The sequence below is a fragment of the Pistacia vera genome, unplaced genomic scaffold (genome assembly GCF_008641045.1).
Source record: "Pistacia vera cultivar Batoury unplaced genomic scaffold, PisVer_v2 Contig613, whole genome shotgun sequence".
Classification (NCBI taxonomy): domain Eukaryota; kingdom Viridiplantae; phylum Streptophyta; class Magnoliopsida; order Sapindales; family Anacardiaceae; genus Pistacia; species Pistacia vera.
The window spans coordinates 50,496-73,991 of record NW_022196461.1 but is presented as its reverse complement, the minus strand read 5'-3'; the positions used below and the strand labels follow the sequence as shown (position 1 = coordinate 73,991).

The following is a 23,496-nucleotide window of genomic DNA, read 5'->3' as shown; positions in this document are numbered from 1 at the left end:
GCTTAGAAAGGAGAGGTGGCTTCCCTAGGTGTTCTTTTATACTCTAGAATGCCTGTTCACATTCGGGAGTCCATTCGAATTTCTTGTTGGCTTTCCGAACATTGAAAAATGGTAAGCAGCGGTTTGTTAGCCTTGATATGAAGTGACTAAGTGCCGCTATCCGCCCATTTAGACCCATGACCTGCTTTTTGCTAGTCGGGCTCTCCATATCGAGCAGAGCTTGAATCTTCTCGGGGTTTATTTATATGCCCCGCTGATTAACCATATACCCTAGGAACTTTCCTGATGACACCCCGAACGAACACTTGAGAGGGTTTAGCTTCATTCTATACAGTCGGAGGATGTCAAACATCTCAGCAAGATGTGCAATGTGTTCTGAGGTGACCTGGGATTTGACCAGCATGTCGTCCACATAGACCTCCATTGTCTTCCCGATCTGGTCAGAGAACATTCGGTTGACCAACCTCTGATAGGTCGCGCCCGCATTCTCGAGGCCGAAAGGCATGACTTTGTAACAGTATAGCCCCCGGTCCGTAATGAAGGACGTATGCTCCTCATCTGGCCCATACATTGGGATTTGATTGTATCTCGAGTACGCGTCCATGAAGCTTAGCAGCTCGTGCCCCGAGGTGGCATCAACGAGCTGGTTAATTCTCGACAGAGGGAAGCTATCTTTCGGGCAAGCTTTGTTGAGATCGCTGAAGTCAACGCAAGTCCGCTACTTGCCGTTTGGCTTCTTTACCAGGACCGGGTTGGCAACCCAGGTCAGGTATAGCGCCTCTCGGATGGACCCGTTTCGGAGGAGGCTCTCCACTTCTGATTTTAGTGCGGCGTACCGCTCCAGATCCATTACTCTTCTTTTTTGGCGAACCGGTTTGGCTTCACTGCTGACGTTTAATGAATGGAAAATAATATCCGGGCTGATCCCGACCATATCTGCATGTGACCAGGCAAACACGTCAATGTTTTCCTTTAAGAAGCTTATCAGCTCGGAAGCGAGCTGAGGGTTGAGACAGCTCCCAATCCTTAACACTCGGCTCGACTCTTTTGGATCAACCGAAATTTTGGACAGATCCTCAACCGGGCCGCTAGGAGGGATTTTCTGGATTCACGGATCTATGTTATCCTCCGCTGGACCAGGCTGTGGCTCGATTCGGCTGATCGCCATAGCCTGGCGAGGCACACATCGCGAAATGCCCTTTCCCTTGTCTGCCATCTGCACCGGTTTTACATAGCACTTGCGAGATGCGATTTGCGATCCGCTCACTTCCTCGATCCCCGTTGGAGTGGAGAACTTCATCTTGAGGTGATATATGGAAGTGACTGCCCTGAAGCTTCTCAACAGAGGTCGCCCCAAGATTCCATTAAAGGTTGATGGGCAGTCCACGACCAAAAATTCGGTAACCTTAGTCACCTCGTCGTAGTGGCCAAGCGTGACTGGTAGCTAGATCATTCCTTTGGGGATCAGGTGGTCCCCTGTAAAACCGTAAAGAGGTATCGAGGCGGGCTTCAGGTTGGCCTCGTCTAGGTTCATTCTATCGAAAGCGGTCTTGAACAGGATGTTCACAGCACTTCTGTTGTCCACAAGCATTCTGCAGACATTATGGCACCCTATCAGGGGGGTGATCACCAGGGCGTCCTCGTGAGGATGGTGCAAGCGAGCTGCTTCCCTTTCGCAGAAGGTGATCGGCTCCTCCTTTCGAGCCTTTTGTGGTCGCTGCGAAGTGTTCATTACTCTTATCGGGTCGTGATATGCTTCGCGAGCGTACCTTTCCTACGCTCCTCGCGTGTTTCCCGCGAGGTGCGGGCCTCCAAAGATTATATTAACGCTACTATATCTGCTGCGATCACGACGCTTTTTCTTTTGCTCCCCTCGGCTCTCTTTTGGAGAGTCATCAATATACTCCTTGAAGTGCCCTTTTTTAAATGAGCTCTTCGATTGCCTGCTTTAAGGCTCGACATTCATCAGTGTGATGCCCATTATCCCGACGGTAACGGCAGTATATTTTGCTGTTTCTGGCCGTAGCAGGAGTTTTCATTGGTTCCGACTCACCGAGCAAGCTGGCCTCCTCGGATTTGTCAAGGATTGCAGATATGGACACGTTCAGCGGAGTGTATTGAGCTCTGTTCCAATCGCGACGAGGAACAGGAGCATAAGACTTTTTGTGCTCGTAGCGGGGTTTTTTCCCTTTTCGCTGATCATCAATGTCTCCTTTGCGATCAGCTCTCCTATTTTCTCCCCGACCAAACATACTGCTCGAAGTGCCGTGATCGCGATGGCGGAGTGCCGCCAATGAATTCTCTATTCGGAGATATTTTCCTGCAAGGTTGTAAAATTTGGTAAGGGAAACATCGTCCTCAGCCTACAGTTCTTTCCACAGGTCGATTTGAGGGCGAACTCCAGCTATTATAAGTGTTCGGATGGACTCTTCTGGAGCGTGAGCCACCTTATTGAGTTCTCTGTGGAAACGATCGATGTAAGATTGCAGGGATTCGTCTCTTTCTTGCCTTATGTTGCTAAGGTAGCTCAAAGGCATCGAAAACTTTCGATTTGCTTGGAAATGCCGGAGGAACGTCGTGCTCATCTAAGGCCACGAACTGATCGATCCCGCTAGGAGCGACCTTAACCACCGCTTGGCGTGAGAAGTGAGCGTCACGGCCAAATAACGGCATTTTGCAAGGTCCGAAACCTGGTGGAGCTCCATCAGGTCGTTGAACTCATACAAATGATCCTGCGGGTCATGGTTCCCGTCAAACGGTCGCATGTCGGGCATTCTGAACCCTGGTGGAAGTGGAGCAGCTAGCACTTCGGGAGAAAATGGGGATGCAGAGGCGACCTGGGCCTGTTCATTTTGCTGCTCCCTTAACTTGTCCAGAGCTTGCTGCAACTCCTTAATTTGTGGTAACAGACCCAACTGAGGGTTGCTTTCACCCATGCGAGTCCGGCCTTCACGATTACGGTTCAGGAAAGTCCGGAGGTCAGATTCCTCTTCGCCTCGGCCGACATTTCCGGCCGCACTCGACACATGCTGGCTAGAGGCATGTGAAGGCGATGGATTGCGCGGGGCGTTTTCACAACCCTCGCGGTGGTACGAACCACCCCGCAAGGTGTGGGGGCCACCCGCATGATAACGATCGGGATCGTTCTGCTGGCAGTGATAGGAATCATCGTGCCCGGCATTTTTACTTGGGTTCGCCTGTGACGTGGCATAGGATAGCTCGGGATTCACTTTTTCGTCGAGTCTCAGCTTTGCCGACACCTTGCTCGGGGCACGATTTGTGCTCGCTAGTCCTTGGGAGCCTGTAGGCTTACCTTTTGCCACTTGCTTACCCTTACGTCTACACGCTGCAGTGCTCGCGGCACGGGCCATTGCCCTTTGCCGTGCTTTCGCGAGACCTGCAGGCGTCTTTAGCGGTTGCACCGCCCCAACTGTTGTAGATGACATGCCTTGGTCCAAACGGTCCAACCTTTGGTTGACCGTCTGGAGAGTATTGTCGAACCTCTCTAGGTAGCTTCTGATGGCGGGGTCGAGCTGTGAAGCTACCGGGATATCCCACGCAGCATTTTGTGAAACTAGAAGTACCCTAGAGGGGGTATCCCCTTGGGTCAAGCAGACTCCTTCAGCGCGCTGATTAGCTTGCTCAAGTTCAGATTGGCGGGCCATTTGTTGTTGTAGGACCAGTAGGTCGAAGATTCTCCTGATGAAGGGTAAACGCTAAATCAGCCCCTCCTTCTAGCGCCAAACTGTTGATGCGTGATTCTAACACCAACTAATCGACACGTGCGCAACGTTGATTGATCAAGAAACACACGTGATTATGGATAGATAATACGAAATAAATGCAATGAGAACTTTTAAAGTGGTTCGGATGCTAAGGTAACAAATCCTACGTCCACTGATTTGTATTAATATGGTGGGTCAGGTCGCAAAAGCGGACTGACTTAAAAATGATTGGGAAAAGTAAATACAAAGTTTTTTTAGAGAGAGAGAGAGTTCAAGTGTAAAATAGCCGAATCCCCTTAATGAAGGGGTCTTCCTCTTTTTATATCAAGTTGAATGCGTGATATCATCATTAAATCCTTGGGTTGGTGTGAATGTCAGGACATAATCCGGCTTTACGTCTCATTGCCCATTTCCCAAGCTGATTTCACGCGATTTGGAGCAGGGAAATGGACACGTAGGAGCTCCATGGCATTTGGCAGGCCTGTCGTGCGCTTACCGTTCTGACGGGAGCAGGTCACGCTTCATCACGTGACTTTCCACGTCAGCCCTTGTTTTCCCAGGCATAACAAAATGAAAGCTGGTTCACTTTCACTTTCTAAAGAGTGCTCCCTCTTCTCTGAACCCTGGACCTATCCCACATTTTGCTTTATTTTCTATCATTAGAAGACTCAATCACTTGTTACTGGTTTTAGAATGATCATATTATATAAGTTGTTCGATGGAAAGAGCCTGGCCTGAGTTAGAGCTATGAAACCAGTTCAACTTGTAGTAGTCATCAGATTCAGTTATGTTACGAATTTGGAATTTCGTGAAGGTGACAACAAAACAGACTAAATAAAATGTTGACAAAGTTTGTTAAAAGACATTTGACAGTGGCATGACATGTGTAGCAGTCACCACCATTATCACACTGTCCGTATTTGGAATCATATCTGTTTTTGAAAATGTGGCAGTTCCCTAATGTTGACTCGTATGATCAAACGAAGCTCAACTACAGTAACAAAATAATGGTCTTAAGAAAACAATGATCTTAAGCAAGGGTTATGTAAACAAATATGAATCAAGATTACGAGGGACTGAGCATCAAGTTCCTAAGTGACTGATTATGAGGGAAGTGTGGCAAAGAACCTAGAAGTAATTCGTTTTTTTGATAAATCAAGATTCTCTAGTGTTGGTTTTTTTTTGTGGAAATGTTCCGCGTAACCCACAACAACTGAGACGTAGGGAGGTCAAATTCATGAATTCAACTAAAAATTATGAAACCGGAGACAACAGATTATTCAGATCCAAAAAATATTATTGAAAGTGACCGAGGTATTGCAAAGGAAGTGCTAATAGGATTTGAAAGAAAACAACTTGACATTATTTTTAATAAAAAACTGGAGGGACACATTGTTAACCTACATTCAGGGTATATAAGTAATTTCATATTTAAAGAGTGGGTATATTGGTAATTGACTCAATTGACATGATCTAAATAAATAAATAAATTATTAAGTCAAAATAATAAAGGCTATTCTCGTCTTTACAGTCAAACAGTAATGGATTTTCCTAACGGAACAAAACAGTGGGTGCAAAAGTGTTAGTTTCACCAAACCTTGGGTGGGAAAATGTTGTTCTCCCTAGTGATTAGAAACCCGGCCCATGTAGTGACCCGGCCAGGCCACTGAGTCATGAGTCAAGCGGTTTAACCGATTTGACCGGCGAGTTGAGTGGTTTAACCAATTTGACCGGCAAGTCAAATCTGTGTCTAAATATTTGAAATCTAACAAAATCACCCCTAAAAATTCATGAAGTCCTCATAGGTTTGAAATCTTACAAAAACACCCCAAACACCACCATTGGCATCGGAAAATAGGGCATGTTTCTGATGACATTGTCAATAACCATGAAAATTCTCCCCTCAATCTCCTAACCAAGGCCCATCTCACTCTCCCATTCGCCTCCCTAATCGCCAACAACAGTAGGCTTTGTTTTGCGATATTTTGGGACATTGTTTTGTGATTTTTGGTCAATTCAGTCACCGAAAATCGACGTCGTTACCACTATTGCACTCATTGATCATTCCTCTTCAAAAACTCTAACATTTCAGCCTTCAATTATTCACGGATTGATGTCCTAATGTCGAGGAATTAAAATAAATTGAAAATTTTGTAACTTGACTCGATAAAGACAACGGGTCACGATTGAACTGGTTCAATATCGATCGAATTCCTAATCACTAGTTCTCCCCATAGAGAAAACACAAGATTGAAATGGATCAGACTAGTCCAATTGTCAAAACTCACCAGTCAGCTGACGTGGCTCCTCTTTTTCCTTATCTTTTTATTTTACTCTCCTAATTCTAGATTATCGTTTTTTATTGGAGTTTAAACAACCGTCGTCCCTCAGGTATATCCTAAGTAACCAAATCGTCCAGTAGAATCTGATAGTAACACTTAGGTCCTTGTATGTAAGGTAACAATTTTTTTTTTTTTTCATAAAAGTCTAAAACACCCCTAATCTTTTTTATTATGTAAATGAAATTAAAAATTAATATAATTATAAAAGAAATAAACGGCTGCTACCAAATTTTTTTTTCTTTCATAAAAGTCTAAAATACCCCTAAAAATTAATATAATTATAGTTAGAACAATTTCATTAATTATGAGAATCTAAAAAATTAACCGATTAAGGTTATTTTAGATTTTAAAAAAATTCAAAAAATTGACACTGACAGTCTGACAAGGACCTGAATGTAACCATCAAACTCTAGTACTGGACCTTATTTATGCCACACCTCAGCGACCAAAATGATGTAACTTTTTTTTTTTCTTCTTTTGTTAATCACAGCTTATTTTATTTAAAATAATTATATCATCTGAAATGTAAATTTTTATGTAAAACTTGTGAAACATGATACTATTGATATATAATAGCCTTAAATTAAGGCTAGAGATAAGAAAAATATAACGATACTATTTGCATATGATTGAGATTACATATATATTAATATAATTGATCCGGATTTAAATGAGAAATTATTTGTAAATATATATTGTCAGTAAACACGTTAATACTGTATTTAAAGTTGGGTTGAAGTAAGCTCTTAAGGTAAGAATTGGATTCTTTTAGGTAAAATGATGGTATTGACTTTGTAATACGTATAGATGACCTTAACCTACATCATGGGTGTCACATGCTAAGATGATTAGAATTTTTTTTTTAAATAAAATAAATATTTAAAAAAAAAGAATCGTATTTATGAATTATTTATAGTTAATATTTTTCAACATGTGCTATTATAACACGTATTCAAAAAGAATCATTTTTATATTATATGTATTTGGTAAATGTTAAATCCAGTTAGTTAAAAAAGAATAATGTCACGTTATCCAAGTCGTGTAAAATAATCGAGTAAGAGCATCTCCAACCCACCATATTTTGGTGTAAAAAACACTAAAATGATGCAAATTTGAAGTCCAACCTAGCGCTATTTGCTGTAACCCTAGGTGCTGCACTGTAGCTCCACACTAAATTGGAGTGGTACTGTAGCACCATTAAAAAAATTTTTAATTTTTTTAAGTTAATTTGATTATTAAATTTTACACCAAATTTGATTATTTGTATTTAAATTAATTTGATTATTATTTATATTAATATTTATAATAATAAATTCATAATAATGATATAATTCAAAAAATGATGAAATATTTAAAACAAAACTTTATTCAATACAAATAATAAACTACAATAACTCAAAATAAAAATTAACACTAATTTAAAAACACTAAAATTAAAAGAACAGATGGAAACGCCAACTCCCGAAGTTGAAATTGTCGTAGATGAAAATATCCAATTTCAAAATTTTCTTGCTTGACATAAACAAATCAACGATACAGAGGCTCACCATGCTCTTCGAAATGCATTAATTGATCATTTATGGGAAGAATATACTAATTCAGAAAATTAAATTACTATCAATATGAAATTTTACTTTTGTATTGTTGTTATACATCATAATGTGGCATATGCCACATCCACACAAATTTTTAATTATTTTTAATTTTTAATATTATAATAGAATTATTATTAGTAAAATGGTCATGGTGTAATGAAAATGGTGTAAAGATAGTATTACTCATAATCAAGAGTGTGCTTGAATTTTTTTTTTTTCCTTTATGTAACACTTCTGTTACCTGAGAACCCAACTCAATAACAGCATTTATATTGTTTGCCTTGTGGTTCACATAGTCCCTTTATTTATTAATTAGTAAAGAGCAAACAACATATTCTCATCGGAGGTTTAGCAAAATCCCAAATTGATATTATTGGCTGCATTTATTCTAGATTTTTACACTAAGAGTAATGTCATTTTCTTTATTTTAACAAATTTCTAACTTTTCACTGTAACGCAAAGCATGTTAGCACACTAAAGTGTATTGACGCTTTCTTTGGTCAATAAAGGATTGTGTTAGCAAAAAGCGGCTCACATTAATAGCATCCAAGCTGACGGTTTTTTGCTTTTTTCAATTAATTCCGAAGTCCAAAATCATTTACGAGACAACTGTTAGACTCCTTGGAACCTCCTCTACAAAACCCATAACTTCACTTCCTGACCTCATTCACCATTTTGAACCACTTTCAATAGTCATTAACAGTATTAGTTTAAGGGTGAAAATCTAGAATAATTACAATTAAAGGTATGAACTTGGGATTTCGCTAAACCTCAAGTAGGAATATGTCATTTACTCATTAGTTAATTATATGTAATATTATCATCAATTTAAGTTCGAATTAAATTATTGAATGGGTTGAATATAATTTTTATTTTTGTAACTAAATAAGTGGTTATAAACTCTAATGATAAACATCTATCCCATTTTTATGCTCACATAAATTTAGGATGGACTGCATTTAGAATATATTTTGGGGGTAAAAAGGGAAAGGAAGTCATGATTGATTAAAGAGCGCTAAAGCCCTTTTGATATATTGTTGGCCCAATAGATAAAATAGTGAGAGGCCCATCAATGGCCCATTTAACCTCTTGTCACTTACACTTTGAAGCTCAGTTGAGTCTGAAGCCCGGGCCCAGGAGTGATCTTTGAAGGCTATTGTACATTGTTGCAGATGATAAAGTGTAAGGCATTTTTTTACAAATATTATAATATATATAATATTTTTTGAGATCTGTGGTAATACTGGATTTTATGATTTTGGAAATCTTACAATTTTTTTTATATGAATCTTACATTCAATCTTACAGAGTTTTTCACATTCTATACCCAAGGTTTTTTTCATCAAATAGTAATTACTGTATTTTCGTTCTTTTAATTAACATACGGGTTAATAGGGGAAAGTTCCGGCCAATTGGTGAGCCTGGAGCCAAACTGGGTACCAAGTTGAGGTCAACGGAAATTTTTCAAGGGTCTGGCTGTTGCAAAAAAAAAAATGGAGGCTGGTGGGGTGGGGCTATAGGGAACTGGTGAAGAACACAACGGTTAGTGGGGGTCAATTAATGGTGTGATTTTGTTGGTTTGGACAAGGGTGATGATGTTGTGTGAGAAGATTGTGGTGAGAATGGTGGGTGCAATTCCGACTTATTTGCACCTGATCAGATACAAATCAGTTGGAATCGTTTCTGATTAACTATTTTTTTCAGTGTTTTAATTTTTTTCAAATTTTTTATAATTTTTTTTCAATTTGGTATGGATTTGGATTTAGATTCAAATAATAAAAGGAAAATTTGTTTTTACACTAATTATACCATGTCGATTAATAGATTTTACTCACAGATCCTAATGGTGGGTGCCCTACATAGTAGTACTCCTTCCAAATCACTCAAATTTTTTATTGGCACCCAACATACTGATACTCTCAAACTCATCTTGTTAAGTACACACTATCAAAATCAACATTTCTTTTAATCAACTTCAACGACATTTTCAATTGTAATTATATTGTCTATTCAATCACGTATTAATCTTTTGATTTTTTTGCATTTAAATTATGAAAAAATATATATGAACTAAAAATTTAGTTTATGACATTCTAATGGTGAAAAATGGGTATGTAAATAGCCTCATTGTTTCTTTTCTTTTTTTTTTTTCACATACGCCCTCCTAGTATCATGACAATAAAATGATTGGACGTTTTCAATGATCAAATAGTTTACCACTTCATTTATCAAAATCAAAATAATCTAAAAGTTTTTTTTTATTTTCTTTAATGGGGTATTCGTGCTAGTTTGTGTGTACTCCAACTAATTCCTAAAGTTTATTGAATATCTTACAAGTCAATGGATCAGATAAATCACAAATGTGTTAGATAATCATTTGATGAAACTCAAATATGAAATTTCTATATAACCTATGATCTTTCCATCCAGCTAGAAGCCAAGTGGTTAAATAATTGGGGAAGCCAGTCAAAGAATTATAAAAAGTAAAATAATCTATAAGTTACCTACCCCTTTTAAAAAGTGGTTTATCTTACTTTCTTTATGCATCATAATATTCTAACTGAGTTCAAAGCGAAACTCGATATCCAAACACTTTATGCCTACTTTATTTATAAGGAATCGGAGACATCTTGATGACATAATGGAGGCAGTGGCAGTGGCACGAAAACCCCCCAACTCAGACTCAATCCATAGTTTTCACGAGGGTTTCTTTCTTTATATAGTCAAGGTCAATATTTTAATCCTAAATTTCTTTGAAAACTAACGCATTATATAAAACATGTTTTTATAAAGAAAGTATTATCATATATATATATATATATATCAAGCTGCTGTAACATTGTAAATGGCAAACAACAAGACCAAGAAAGTGACATAACATCCGAGGCCAATGTTGGATTCAATTAGAAGTTGATTTCAAAATTGGCTGGCCGGTGCTAATTAGCAAACGAGAAAGTTGAGGAGATGGAAGATTAAATTAAAGGCGAAAAGTAGGAAGAGTAAACGAACAATGAGACCAACAAGTCATATCAATAAATCCATCTTGTATCAATAATTCAGAACAAACAATGAGTTGGTCTTGGAAATATTTTTGATTTTGTCTCCTATGGATTCGATTCAATGTATCACCAAAACAGCTCCCGGGAAAGTGAAACAGCTTGGTTCTGGACAAAAGTTTGATGCAACAGTTGCTAATACCAGAAGCTTTTTCTGTAGCCAACCAAAGGACCATAAAGGTTGGTGTTTGTTAAAGCTTTGCTTTGAAAGTGCATTATTTTATATACAGTTCCTCAAAAGCTGTTTTTGGATATATTAGTATAATAATTTTACAAATCAATAGCTATATCCTCCGTCTCTCTTTGATACAGTACACAAACAAGACGGGTGTAGGAGAATAATTGTCAAATTCCAATCCAACTGAGTGAAAATTGTCGAGTCCAACCGCCAAGGAAAAAGGTAGAGAGGATAATAATCAAATTCTATAAAATGAATCTTAGAGTGATAATAATAATATGCAGAATGGGTGAAGAAAAATGGTTAAATGGCTCACCTAATTAATTAACACGGTATCTGGGGGACAAAGACAATGGGGATACTTCATTCCAAAAGCACAGCAAAATGAATTATGAAGCAACTGTTTTATGTCCAAGTGTTGGTTTTAAGATATAGGGCAGCCGCCTTCAACCTTAATGTCAAGTTACTCCACGATTGCTCACAGAACAGACAATAACTTTAATGCCCTTCAACTGCCAAATTAAATGATGCTGCGCTCTACCATGTTGCTCTATTTTTTTTCATATTCAAAGGACACAGCCACTCATTCATCCAACTCCATCCCAGTTGTCGCCTCATCATTATGAATATCTTGATTCTTGGATAACACTTTCAACTTTCAACCCAACTTGTCCCTAACATATATAATATATATATAACTCTTCTAAACAAAGAATTATAAGTGTGTTTTTAATTTTTATTTATTTTGGAGTATTGCATTGCACAACATCGGACCGTCACTTCAAAAAAGAAAAAAAAAAAAAATTAGGCTTTTTTTGAGTGGGATAGCTGGACTTGGTCTGGACTAAATGAATGCTTAATCTTGTGCTGCTGCACTAAGTTGACCCAACGGGCAAGTCAAGTTTAGTTCGTATGTATATATAATTGAAATATTCAGATCAGTTTACATATATCTCAACTAATTTTTAGGTTCATTAAACACCATATAAACATAATATTATAAGTAAGCCACATAAACACAATATTATAAATAAACCACAAATATTGTAGATAATCCTAAGGTGGTTTAAACCCAGGAAGTCAATGACGAGAACAGTTCTTCTTGACCAAACCAACCCATTGGAAATGAGAATTAAATATAAAATATGTTTTATTTATATTTTAATTAATTAATATTTATATTTTAAAAAAAAATCAATTTGATGGCAGAGTTTGAACTTTTTATTGCATGTATCACACACACCAGGCATGGTGTATTTTTCTTTTGTATATGGGTGAAAATACAAGGATATTATTTCAAATTCCGATTGAACAAATCAATGTAATTGAATTAATGACATTCAGAAATTTTTTTGAGTTTTTTTTTTTCCTAATTTGTACCTTAATTCTTTTTATTTAAAGTAATATCTTAATTAATGTAAATAATAGAATAATGGTGTGATAATTATGATACCTTTAAATCTATTACTCGTACTCTCTTTCTTTTATCTCAAATTAGTACAATTATACCTACTTGATATTTTGAGTGAGATGGTTCCACTATTTAGATATTATTGGATATTTGTTCGAATATAATTAATTATAATAATTTGTTTGTCTTTTGTAAGAGTTGAAGTGATAAAAAGCATAAACAAATCAAATCAAATGAAAGATGAAAAGATATGAATGTCCCAAAAGAAACCTTCTTCTTGGTTTTGCCACATGATTCCAATATCTTACATTACATGAAAGCAACGATTCATTGGGACAAACGTCCAAAAGCATCACATCTTTTCCACTAATACAATACCCTTAACCTCAAATATCCTTATCAACGTAAAGGAAAAGAAACTAATCACATAAGAAAATTAAATTTTCAAATTTAAAAAAAAAAAAATACAAAGAGATTCTCTACTTCTATGATCTATCCCATGCATTGACTTCCTCTGGTCGGTGCCCAGAATAATTATCAGATCACCGTCTTCTTTCCGGGGTCCAATGCGGCAAAGCTGGGCTAAAATGCGCCGATACTACCCTTGAATCCAGTAACTCAACGATGGGCGTAAAGTTAACACACCTTGGCACTTTGTACTGATTGATCGAGGCGCCTCTCGATATTGCGTAATCCATTAACTCCTCAAACTGTTCGCGCCTCAACACGCGTATTCCAGTGGTCCGATTGAGTTGTCTGCAACTGTCCTTGTCGGTACACTGAGTTCAGTGACTCTTCCATTGCTAGACAACACTGGTTCAGCACCTCTTTAGTGGGGAGAATCTGCCGAATCTTAACCAGTAACTCCCAGTAAATCACATAGTGGCCTGGGTTGTTTTCGTGTCGGCGTAGCTGGTGTATTCCACCACGCTGGTTGTGAATTCCATAAGGTTGAGAGGCGTTCTGGACGGCGGCTTGTAACTCAGCTTCGTCGGTTTTGTTCCGAGTCAATGCTGAGTAAGACGTTCTTTCTCCTGACGAAATGGAACTGCGGGGCTGAGTTGTGGAACCCGGTGACTCGAGGATGTCACCGACTCGGTATCTGTACAACCTGCGTAAGTGGTGAAAATAGCTCGTATTCTTTCCCAACTTCAACATCGACAAGGTCAACGAGTTTTGGCGGTGAGTCGCGAGTCAACCAGCTGAGCCAGGCCGTGGGCAAAAACTCTAAATAAGCCATGTTTGGCATGATGGTGTAAGATACTTCCGATGGTTTGCCATGGGGTTAAGGTTAAGGCCGAAGTAACATTCCGATGAAGCATACATGTGCATGCTAAAGGCAAGCCACCGCTGTAATAATCAAGTGTAGGAATGTATGAGCCATAGCTCCGGTGACAATCACGTCTAAATATTGGTGTTCGGCCAAATTCTTGGATATTCCCTCCCAATTTTCTTTCGAACATTCATTTCTGATAACCCGCAAGCTCTGGTCAGGCTGAGAACTTTATATGCAATCTCTTATAGAAGGGTCACGATTCTTTGGTTCAGAGTGCCGGTTTCGATATCATTGACAAGTGTTGCCAATGGAGCTGGAGGAATTGATGGCTTGAGCAATCCAGAGGCGAAGACGGGCCAGCGCGGGAGGACCTGCTGGCGCTCTCAGGCCGCAGAGCATTTGTGAGTACATGCTCTGGAATGAGTCGGCGCAGAGAATGGTCTCGTTGGGGCTCGTGTAGACCATGTAGGGGTCATATGGTCTGGTCTTGAAGTGCTCACTCTTGTAGTAGCTGGTGAGCACCGGGCGAGCCAAAGAGCCGCCTGGGGTCTTTGTTTCGGATTTCACGACAAAGAAATACAGACCTTTGCTTTGTCCAATCCAGGACAGTAACTGTAACATCAAAAACCGTTTCATTAAATAACAACGAAACAATGCTGATATTAAATTTGAAGCATGTGTAATAAATTTAACACGGTTTTTTTATTAATTATTATTGATACTACAGATTCATTACTGGCATGAGAAGACTGTAAAGCAACTGGCGACGATCCAGCTCTTCTTGAATGGTAGGCATGAGCTTTCTTTCACCGGCAGAAGTTCCAGAGCTGCAATTTTTTTACAAGGAAAAAATTAGAACAAAATTAACCTGAATTTCCCTGTTTTTGTTGCATTTGTGACTGAATTAAGAGAAAAAATGATAAAGATACACACCTGGTGAGGAATTCAGAGATGGATGGCTGACAAAATAGCAGAACGATCACCATTAGCGATACGTTGAATTTCAGGCTGAAGATCTTCATAAGTAATCACCGGAATTTTCGACTTAAAAGTCTCTCGACAGTGGCTCCGTCCAGTTTGAAAAGTTTGAGGTACCAACCTCGGCGTTCGGCTCAAAATTCGGCCAAAACCTTCTCTTACCATGTCGGCGTCTTTCGTGGTTTTTCGAAAAATGTAAAGCTTTGCGTCTTTTTCACATGCCGGAGGCCAGTGGAGATGAAAGTGGGAATCAACAGCCATTTAGAGAGAGACAAAGAGAGATTAATATTCAAAGAGTTTGTTATTAGCAGAGGAGAGGAATCAGAGGAGTGGGTGTGTGTGTGAAATTTGGAGAGCACCGTGTGGCTTATATAGGGAGAGAAAGACTTCTGAGGAAGACACGTCAAAGACATGTCAGCAAGATGGGACCCAACAGGGTGGTCAAGACAAAGAGGGAGCTTGGAAGGAAGCGATGGACGACTAATAGTATGTAGGGTGAGAAGGGGACAAGGGGGGGCCACAACAAGTAGACATGGCATGAAATGAGGCAGGCATGTGGGGTTAGGTGACGCCATGTCAGCGACAACAGGGGTGAGAGAGAGAGGGAGAAGGGGTCTTTGGATAATTGGATGATCACGTATAACGCGTACGTAACCACGCGGCTGTGTCTGGGGTAAAAGGTTGGGCTTTGACAAACGATGGGTAGCCGGCGTGTGAGGCAATTGACAGTGACAGGCGTGTGCACGTGGAGACAAATGCCCTGCCTAACCCAATGGAAAAAAGAATGTTGAATTGTCACTATTAGTTATGCTCTTAAAAAAAACAAAATAGCAATATAAATTTCGTGATCATATAAAAAAGGATTAAGTTTTTCTAATTATTGGTTACCCAATCCAATTATTTTGGTTTATAAAAAAGATCCATGTGAACCTTTCAAATTTGCATTGGTTTGGTCTCTGACCTATGTTTGTACCAATTTTTTGTAATTTTTGCATGTGATCATTCACTTTTTGATTACCTTTTTAAGCTTTAATACTAATTTTGGGTATAAAAATTTTTAAATATATTTTAACATTATACTCACTTAAATTTGAAAAGTTAGGTAGGTGATACGTGAACAGAAAGGTTTAAAATTGGACCCAATGGTCTGTTGAACTGGGACTGGGGGCTTCACTTGACTAGGTTACAAATTTCAACTATCTGAAATCCCTAATCTAACCCACCAGTGAATGAGAGGCTACCAAGTATCGGGAGGTAAAGGGTTTATATAGTGGAGGATGATGGTTCAAGGGTGGTGTTAGAATGAATTTGGACAACATAATCAGGAATTTGACACCCATCTCGACGGTATGCAAGAGTCACGACCAACGAACGGGGGCTTATTAAGTGCCAAGGTTAGAAGGGCTTTGTAAAGGGAGGTAGTGGTTAATTGGGGTGCCAATTGAATTTTGGCCGTCAAAAATCAGCCAAAAAATCAAAGCCCTAATTGTCATAAGGGTGTTTTTGCTAGATTTCAAAATTGTAGGGACTATAAAAATTTTTCGGTGTTGTTTAACATTTCAAACTTTCTAGATCACGTTAGACCATTGGTTAACTGGTCGGACTGGTCAACCCAAGACACCCCCGCCCTTGCCTAGGTGACACCTCGGGTCTTTTTTTTTTTTTTTTTTAAGATTGAGTAATATTTGATACATTATATATCTTAATATATAACGAACCCGCATGTTTGCATTTCTTAAAAATGTACAAAACATGAATTATGAAATATTAGTGATGTGTTCTTGTCCCATAACCTTGTAAATATTATAAGCATGAACATGCTTCAACTAAATATTGTGTTTTTTCGTAAATAAAATCATGATAAAATATGTTTTTTTTTTTTTTTTTTTATAATATATTTTTAAATACTACTAATAATGATATTTTCAGAACATTCCCACTTAGCCTTACTGTATGATAATATTATTGAGTCGTCTTGCTACAAAAAAGGACACTCCCATTTATTACTGTCTATTATCTTTATTTGCTTTTTATTAATGAGCTCAACAGAAAATGACATTACTTAATTCAAATTGGTAGGTATGCCCAAGTTCTTTTTGTTCTATAGCCTGTTTCTTGTATAATACAGAAATGAGTTCTGTAACATAGCAAAAATAATACGTAGCAGAAGCAAGTAGCTTCAACATTTCTCAGAAAATTTAGAATAATTTTGGGCTATCACTGCATGCTTTCTTTTTATTTTTTCTTTTCTTGTCTGGAAAAACTTTGGTTTTAAAGAGAAATTACTTATTTTGGGGATGTCATTTAGAAAGTAAAATATTTCTGTACCATTTGGTGGGCTACAATTATTTTCCTAAAAATTAATTAAGTAAATTGATCCGTTTTAATTGATTGATATCATATAAATTTAGGTAACAACACAATTAGAGTATACAGTTCCCATCTAAGTTTATATTTAGTTAATACCTAAAATCTACTTTGTTTTCTAAGCTGAATATTTGGTGACAATGAGTTACCAAGAGCAAGGTAGAGGGTTTTTATAGATAGGGATGATTAATTGAATGGTGGTAACAATTAAATTTTATTGTCAAAAATTAATTAAGAATAAAAAATCTAATTTTATAGTGGTTGATGATCAACAAAAAATAAGTATTTGAGTAAAAGAAATTTTATAGAAAAATCAATGGCTCAAATGAGTAATGGATAAAATTTTACGCTAAAATCGGTTAGTATCCACTTAAGTAGTAACGGAGTATTAATTAAGCGGAAAAATACATTTTGAAGCTTACGAGAAAAAATCGTTAATTAATGATGGTACTGTCAAATGAAACTGTCACTAATAACACTAATAAATAAATATAAAAAAAAGTATAGTAACTGAACGCAGCATTAAATGTTGATTGTAACTTAATTAATAATAAATTGAAATTTAATGTACATCTAATCAGTTTTATTTGGCGTCTGAATAGTCAAATTATATATTATTCTCTAATTAAAAGCCAATCATCTAAACGTAACTCTATATTTGGTTCATATAATAACTGTTAAGTAACTTGAGTATAATTTAATAACGGGACAAACAAATGGTTCAGGGCTTAACTTAATTAAGTGGGATTTGGGCGTCATGTGACGAATAATAAAAATATTATATTGTCCATTAATTGTTAGTACAAAACAGCCACTATAACTAAGACAGGAAGTCTGTTAGTAACCGTCAGAATCATATAATATATAGTTTTTAATAAGAATCTTGCTATTTAATTAATGACTAACCGACATTACATTATCCCTTTCGTCGCCATAAAACTTTAAAATTAAAATTATTTGATTCCTGTGGTGAGGTCACCTTACATCTTTTAATTCTCACCAATTTTTTATTAATTTTATGTCTTCTCTTAGTTGATATAACTTGACATAACGAACTCTAGTTGTATTAAAAAAAAAAAAAAAAAAACTACTACGACCCGACACTTGGTGTGCTACTTGGTATTAATGAAACGACACGAAATTTCAGAGCAATGCTCCACTAAAAGTACGCAAAACTTTATGATATAACAAATAATAACAAAATAAATGAAAGTTGCTGGGGCAAGTCCAAATTATGTCATTTATAAAATCAATTTTTTTTTTTTAATATGCACTTTAATTTATCTTTCGAGACCCTGAAATTATCGACTTGATAAAAGTTATAATAAATACCGTATTAGTAATCGAAGAAATACTCAAACTCAAAACTTCTTAAATAATACATTAAAAAATTCTTATCGAATTACTCTATTATCAAGAGATAGTTACAAAATCAAATATTCTAGCTTCATGACTCACGCATTTCATTAATAAATTATTAAAGTCCAACATAGACTTTGGGATGACTTGTCCCATTGGCTAAGCAAGGATTTCTTGCCGGGTTTAAAGAGTCATTGTAATGGCATGCATGGGCGTCAAATTTTGGGGTCTTTTCAATTTTTTCTGATTTTCAAAGTCAAAGTTTGGATTTAAGAAGAAAGATTAATTTTTTTTTTAAATTGGAAAAATTAGCTTTACAGATTACGACTTCTGGATTAAAAAAAATTATTGACTGAAATTAAAGACTTATTGATCCAGGAAAATGTTTAGAAAATACTATTCTAGACTAGAATTAAATTAAAATCTCTGAATGATTTAAAATATGTAAGACTTAATATCATTGTCTTAAAAATATTCTATTAAATCATATTTAATTAAAACTTTCAGTCTTTTCTAAATAACTATTAATGACGTCTTTTGTTTAAGTAGAATTTATTAGAGTAATTTTTTATATTAAATAATTTTAAGAAATATGTATATATCGCTTTCAAGGTTTTTATTGTCTACGGTATTCATTGAACTAATTTAAGCACAAGCAGAAATTGGCGGAGAAAATAAAGTGGTTTTGCTTTTTGTTTGGGAGACCCATCATCAAAAAGTCATATATAAAGGTAATCAATACTACCTAATCAAGCTTAGATCAGTAATCCCACCACGTCATCCTTATCAACTTTTTGTTTTGAATTGGTCAAACAGAAACTACCCTGCCTTTTCCTGTCTCTCTATATTACAATTACGCAACTACTTAACTTTTTTTTTTTTTTTTTTTAATAATAGGGGTGTTTAGTTCATTTGTACTCATTTCAACTAATATTTAAAATCTATTAAATATTTTATAAGTCTAAAAAACTAAATAATTATAATATTATTATGGTAAGTGATCCAAACAATATTATTGTGATAAGTAATCCAAAAGTTTAAAATTAAGAATTCAAGAAAAAAAATAAACATCTGTTGAACAACTAAACCAACCCATGACGTTTAGCTCTAACTTTTTTTAACATGATTTTTTGAAAATTCGGAAGAGGGAAAAAACAGAAGAAGATGTAATAATAATTAATTTCTGTAAAAACAATGGTGTGTTTGGTTTATTATTTTGGATAGGATTTTAGGAATAATATTGGATAATTGAATAGGGAAGTATTACGAGGTAAAATTTAAAAATTTATAAAAGAACTCCTAGGTTTGCTAATTTAATTAAACACCCCAACATATAAAATGACAAAAACACCCCCACCACCTACAATGCCAGATTCTGGCCATCACTACTAGAATTTGGCCAGAAAATTACGTTACGATATAGATCAATCGTATCTGTGTCTTAATGTGTCGATATGGCCTTTTTCGACTAGATCTGTGACCGAAAAATGCTAGATCTACCGTTAAATGTGGTCGTCAACAGTTGAAAAAGGTCAAAGAAATCAATCTTTGATCGTTAAAGATATGGCCGTCGTTTTCGGTCACTGATGGCCAAAATTAGTGACATGTTGTTTGCATTTTCTTCCCTTAAGCTACAGGTAAATTAAATTAATTGACTAATATTTAATTTCACAACACAGTCTTTGAGATGCTTCGTGTCCCTAATTAGGAAGCTCCAAGATGCAACTTACCCTTGTTTTATTGAAACCAAACGCTTGTACCCAAAGCTATAATATCTACTTTTGTAGACAATCCTGTTTAATTTGGCTAATTAAACAAACCATTAAGGATTAAGCACGAAATCAGAAGGTGATTTCGTTTTGGTAAGAGGTTCATTTTATATCACCCAATTTAACAATTGGCTGCCGACTTGGTTATGCCTAAATTCTTGTTTGAACACCATTATTCTATGGTTATTAATGAGCAATTACTAGTCAAATCATATCAAGTTTATCGGGCTGATATCCCTTAATATAGGGAATTTTTTTTCGGGTATTGTAATTTGAATTATATTATATTATTATTTGAGGGGATATTGTTGGTTTTAAGACACTTTTTTAAAGAATTAAAAGAAAAATGGCTCAAGTTGTATTTTTATGACTCTATAAAATGGAGTAAACTTAACTTTTTTCACTCAAATAATGACTTAATCACACTTTCTTACGCCGTAAAATTTTAAAATACTATAATATTATTCAAATAATGGTGGTATTGTGTTCATTGGCCAATTTTGACAGCGTTGTTACGTCAAACCACCACCATTCTCTTCCACGATCATCGTTCACCAAAACCCCTTAGACCTTGTTCTCACCGATAATTGAGCGTTTAAGGTTTGCATATCTGTCCCTCTCAAGTCAAATTTCGGCCAATTATGACCACCAAAAGACTCAACAACCTCACCTCTTCAAAAAAGTTTCAACAACTTAGACTGTGTTTGCTCTCCATTTGCTGCTGAATGTTTTAGATAATAAATATAAATTTAAGTAGTAAAATGATATTTTAAAAGTCAATAGGTGGAAAAATGTCATTAAACCTTTATTTGAGTGAGAAAAAAACCGTTAACTCTTATAAAATGTGTTGGAATAAGTATTTGTTTACTAACAAAAAGTGTAAAGAAGTTTTAGTTTATTAATAGAAAAATGTGTTTTAAACAATAAAAGCAATTCGTATATTGATATAAATAAAATTTGTATTATTTTTTTTGAGATTAAAATTAGAAGTATCATTTGAATGATGATACCCTTCTCAAATAATAATATCGTAATCATATTGTTACTTATAATAGAAACCATCACATAAACACAAAATGTTTGTAATGTTATAACAAAAACATCATAGAAACTAAAGTACTAAACCCATTGAAAAGATGACATTAGAATTTAGAAAGGAGAGGCTTGGAAAAGATGAAAAAACAAGAAGGTAGGCAGATCACGTTCACATTCAAATTGTTGCCATAAGTGTACGGAACAATCATACCAACTTTAATTTTACTTTTAGTTTTAGCCTTTAGGCCTCTACAAAACATACACATGGGGATGATTAACTTAATTTAATTTAATTGATTTTCTCACCAACTATATAATTATTAAGAGATTAAGGAAATCCGATCCTATCAATACAAAAAGGTAAAACCATGTGTTTGGTATGATTTTGTAAATATAACTCATCAAAATAAAGATTTTATCACAAAATTGTTGGTTGTTTAGTTATCAAATTAAAATAAATCATATAATTGTAAGAGCTTTACCAAGAGATTCTACTTCTATTGTATTCCATTTTTTAAACCCGAGCCGGCCCGGTTGGTTGTACCGGTTCAACCGGGACCTAGGGCCTTCACTGGGTTGGGTTACCAATTTTCACTATTCATAGAAAACCCTAGAGAGGAGGATGATTATCGGCGAGCAATTGGTAGCTGGGATGTCAAGGGTTTTGAAGAATAGGGTCAATGAGTCGAAAGATGGTGATGGAGGCGATTTCTGATGGGTGAAACGACTGGAAATTGCAAAAATGCATGGCGGCTCGTTGGCGATTAAGGATGACAATCGTTGAGCAATTGGTGGCTAACATGTTTGGGGTTTTGAAGAGGAAGGTCTAGTGAATATAAAGGTGGCAACAAAGGCGATTTTCGGTGAATGAAATGACCGAAAATCGCAAAAATCCTGCAGTGGCAACAACGAATGTTGTCGCCGATTATCAAGGCGAACATGGGTGGGGTGAGATGGATTTTAGTTAGGAGACTGAGGGGGTGTTTTTGATAGAATTTGAGGTGGGCCTGACTCCTCACCTCAGGAGTCAAGTCCAACTCAAATTCTATCATAGTATTAAAGCCTAGGTTCAGTTGAGCTGAGCACTTGACTAACGGGTGAAGAGTTAGAGTCAGCAACTACCTCCATTAATAGACATGATTCAACATATGGGCTTGATTGTGAGGGGGAGTGTTAGAGTCCCACACCGACTGAGTACGCTCAAGCCTATTGGGTTATAAAATGAGGTAATCCTCCCATTCAACAAGACCTTATTGGATGAGGAGTCAAACTCACCTCAAATTCTATCAGTTTTCGTGGTGATGAGGAGTGTTATCGATGCTAGAAACAAGCCGTTTTTTGCTTGGGTTGTTGATCACTGATTTGCATTTGGGTTTTTTTGTAGGATTTTAAACTTATAAGGACTTACTAATTTTTAACGGTGTTTTTGCTAGATTTAAAACTTTTTTACATCCTAACATCACCAATTTGACCCACCAGTTCAACTGGTTAACCAGGGTCCCAGCCACTTTATCAGGTTTTCCCTGGGCTGGGTTTTTAAACCTTGCCATTTTCCCTCTTATTTATATACTTAAATTAATGTAAATGGGAAGAGGAAAGGAAAAAAGAAAATTATGGCGAGAATGTGGAAGCAACGTGTTGTATTAAAAGGAAAGGTAAAGGAAAGTGAGAAGCGGCACGGTGCGTATTTTGCATCACGTTTTGAACCCGAAAGTCCATGCATGACTCAACACTTGTCTTCTCTATCTAATTATATTAGTAAAATCTTATTTTGCAGTTGCACGTGAAGGACCAAGGAACCATCCTCCACGTGAAACTAAATTAATTAAAATCCCAATGTTGAATTAATTATTTAGTAGCTTTTACAGTCAATTGTGTTATAGCTAATTTTGTGGTTTTGACTGAAGACTCAAGTTTACCAATCAAGACTGGAAGAGTAAAGTGAGGACTGAGGACTTCTGCTTTTCTGTGATCTGCTGTGAAACTTCCCTACACTTTGTTCTTTGACTTCCCTTCCCTCAGTTTTAGTAAAACAAACAGCATTCAACTTGTATACTTTTCGTTTTTATTTTATTAAAAAAAAAAAGGATGAAATAAAATAAAACTTGGTAATTGAGCAACGTGAACCACAGTTACAAATTAATTAGGATTAATAAATTATTAAGAGAGATTTACTCGTGGTGGACACCAGAAGGACTTTGGTTTATTATTGTACTGGCTCACTGTCCATGAGAATAACATATCCAAACTTTTTTAACCAAGTTATAATTACCAATGTTCTAGAACCTGACCTGCGGTGCCACCCGGCCAAGTCGTTGGGTCCCACGCTGCAAAAACAACCCTAAAAATAAATCAAGCCCTTCAAGTTTGAAATCTTACCAACACAACCTTACAACAGTTAAGGT

General features: G+C 36.4%; 1 pseudogene; it reads right to left on the bottom strand.

Annotated features, from left to right (window-relative positions):
* Positions 1-12,562: 12,562 nt before the first annotated feature.
* Positions 12,563-14,822, bottom strand: LOC116110766 (annotated as a pseudogene).
* Between the last annotated feature and the right edge of the window lie 8,674 nt (positions 14,823-23,496).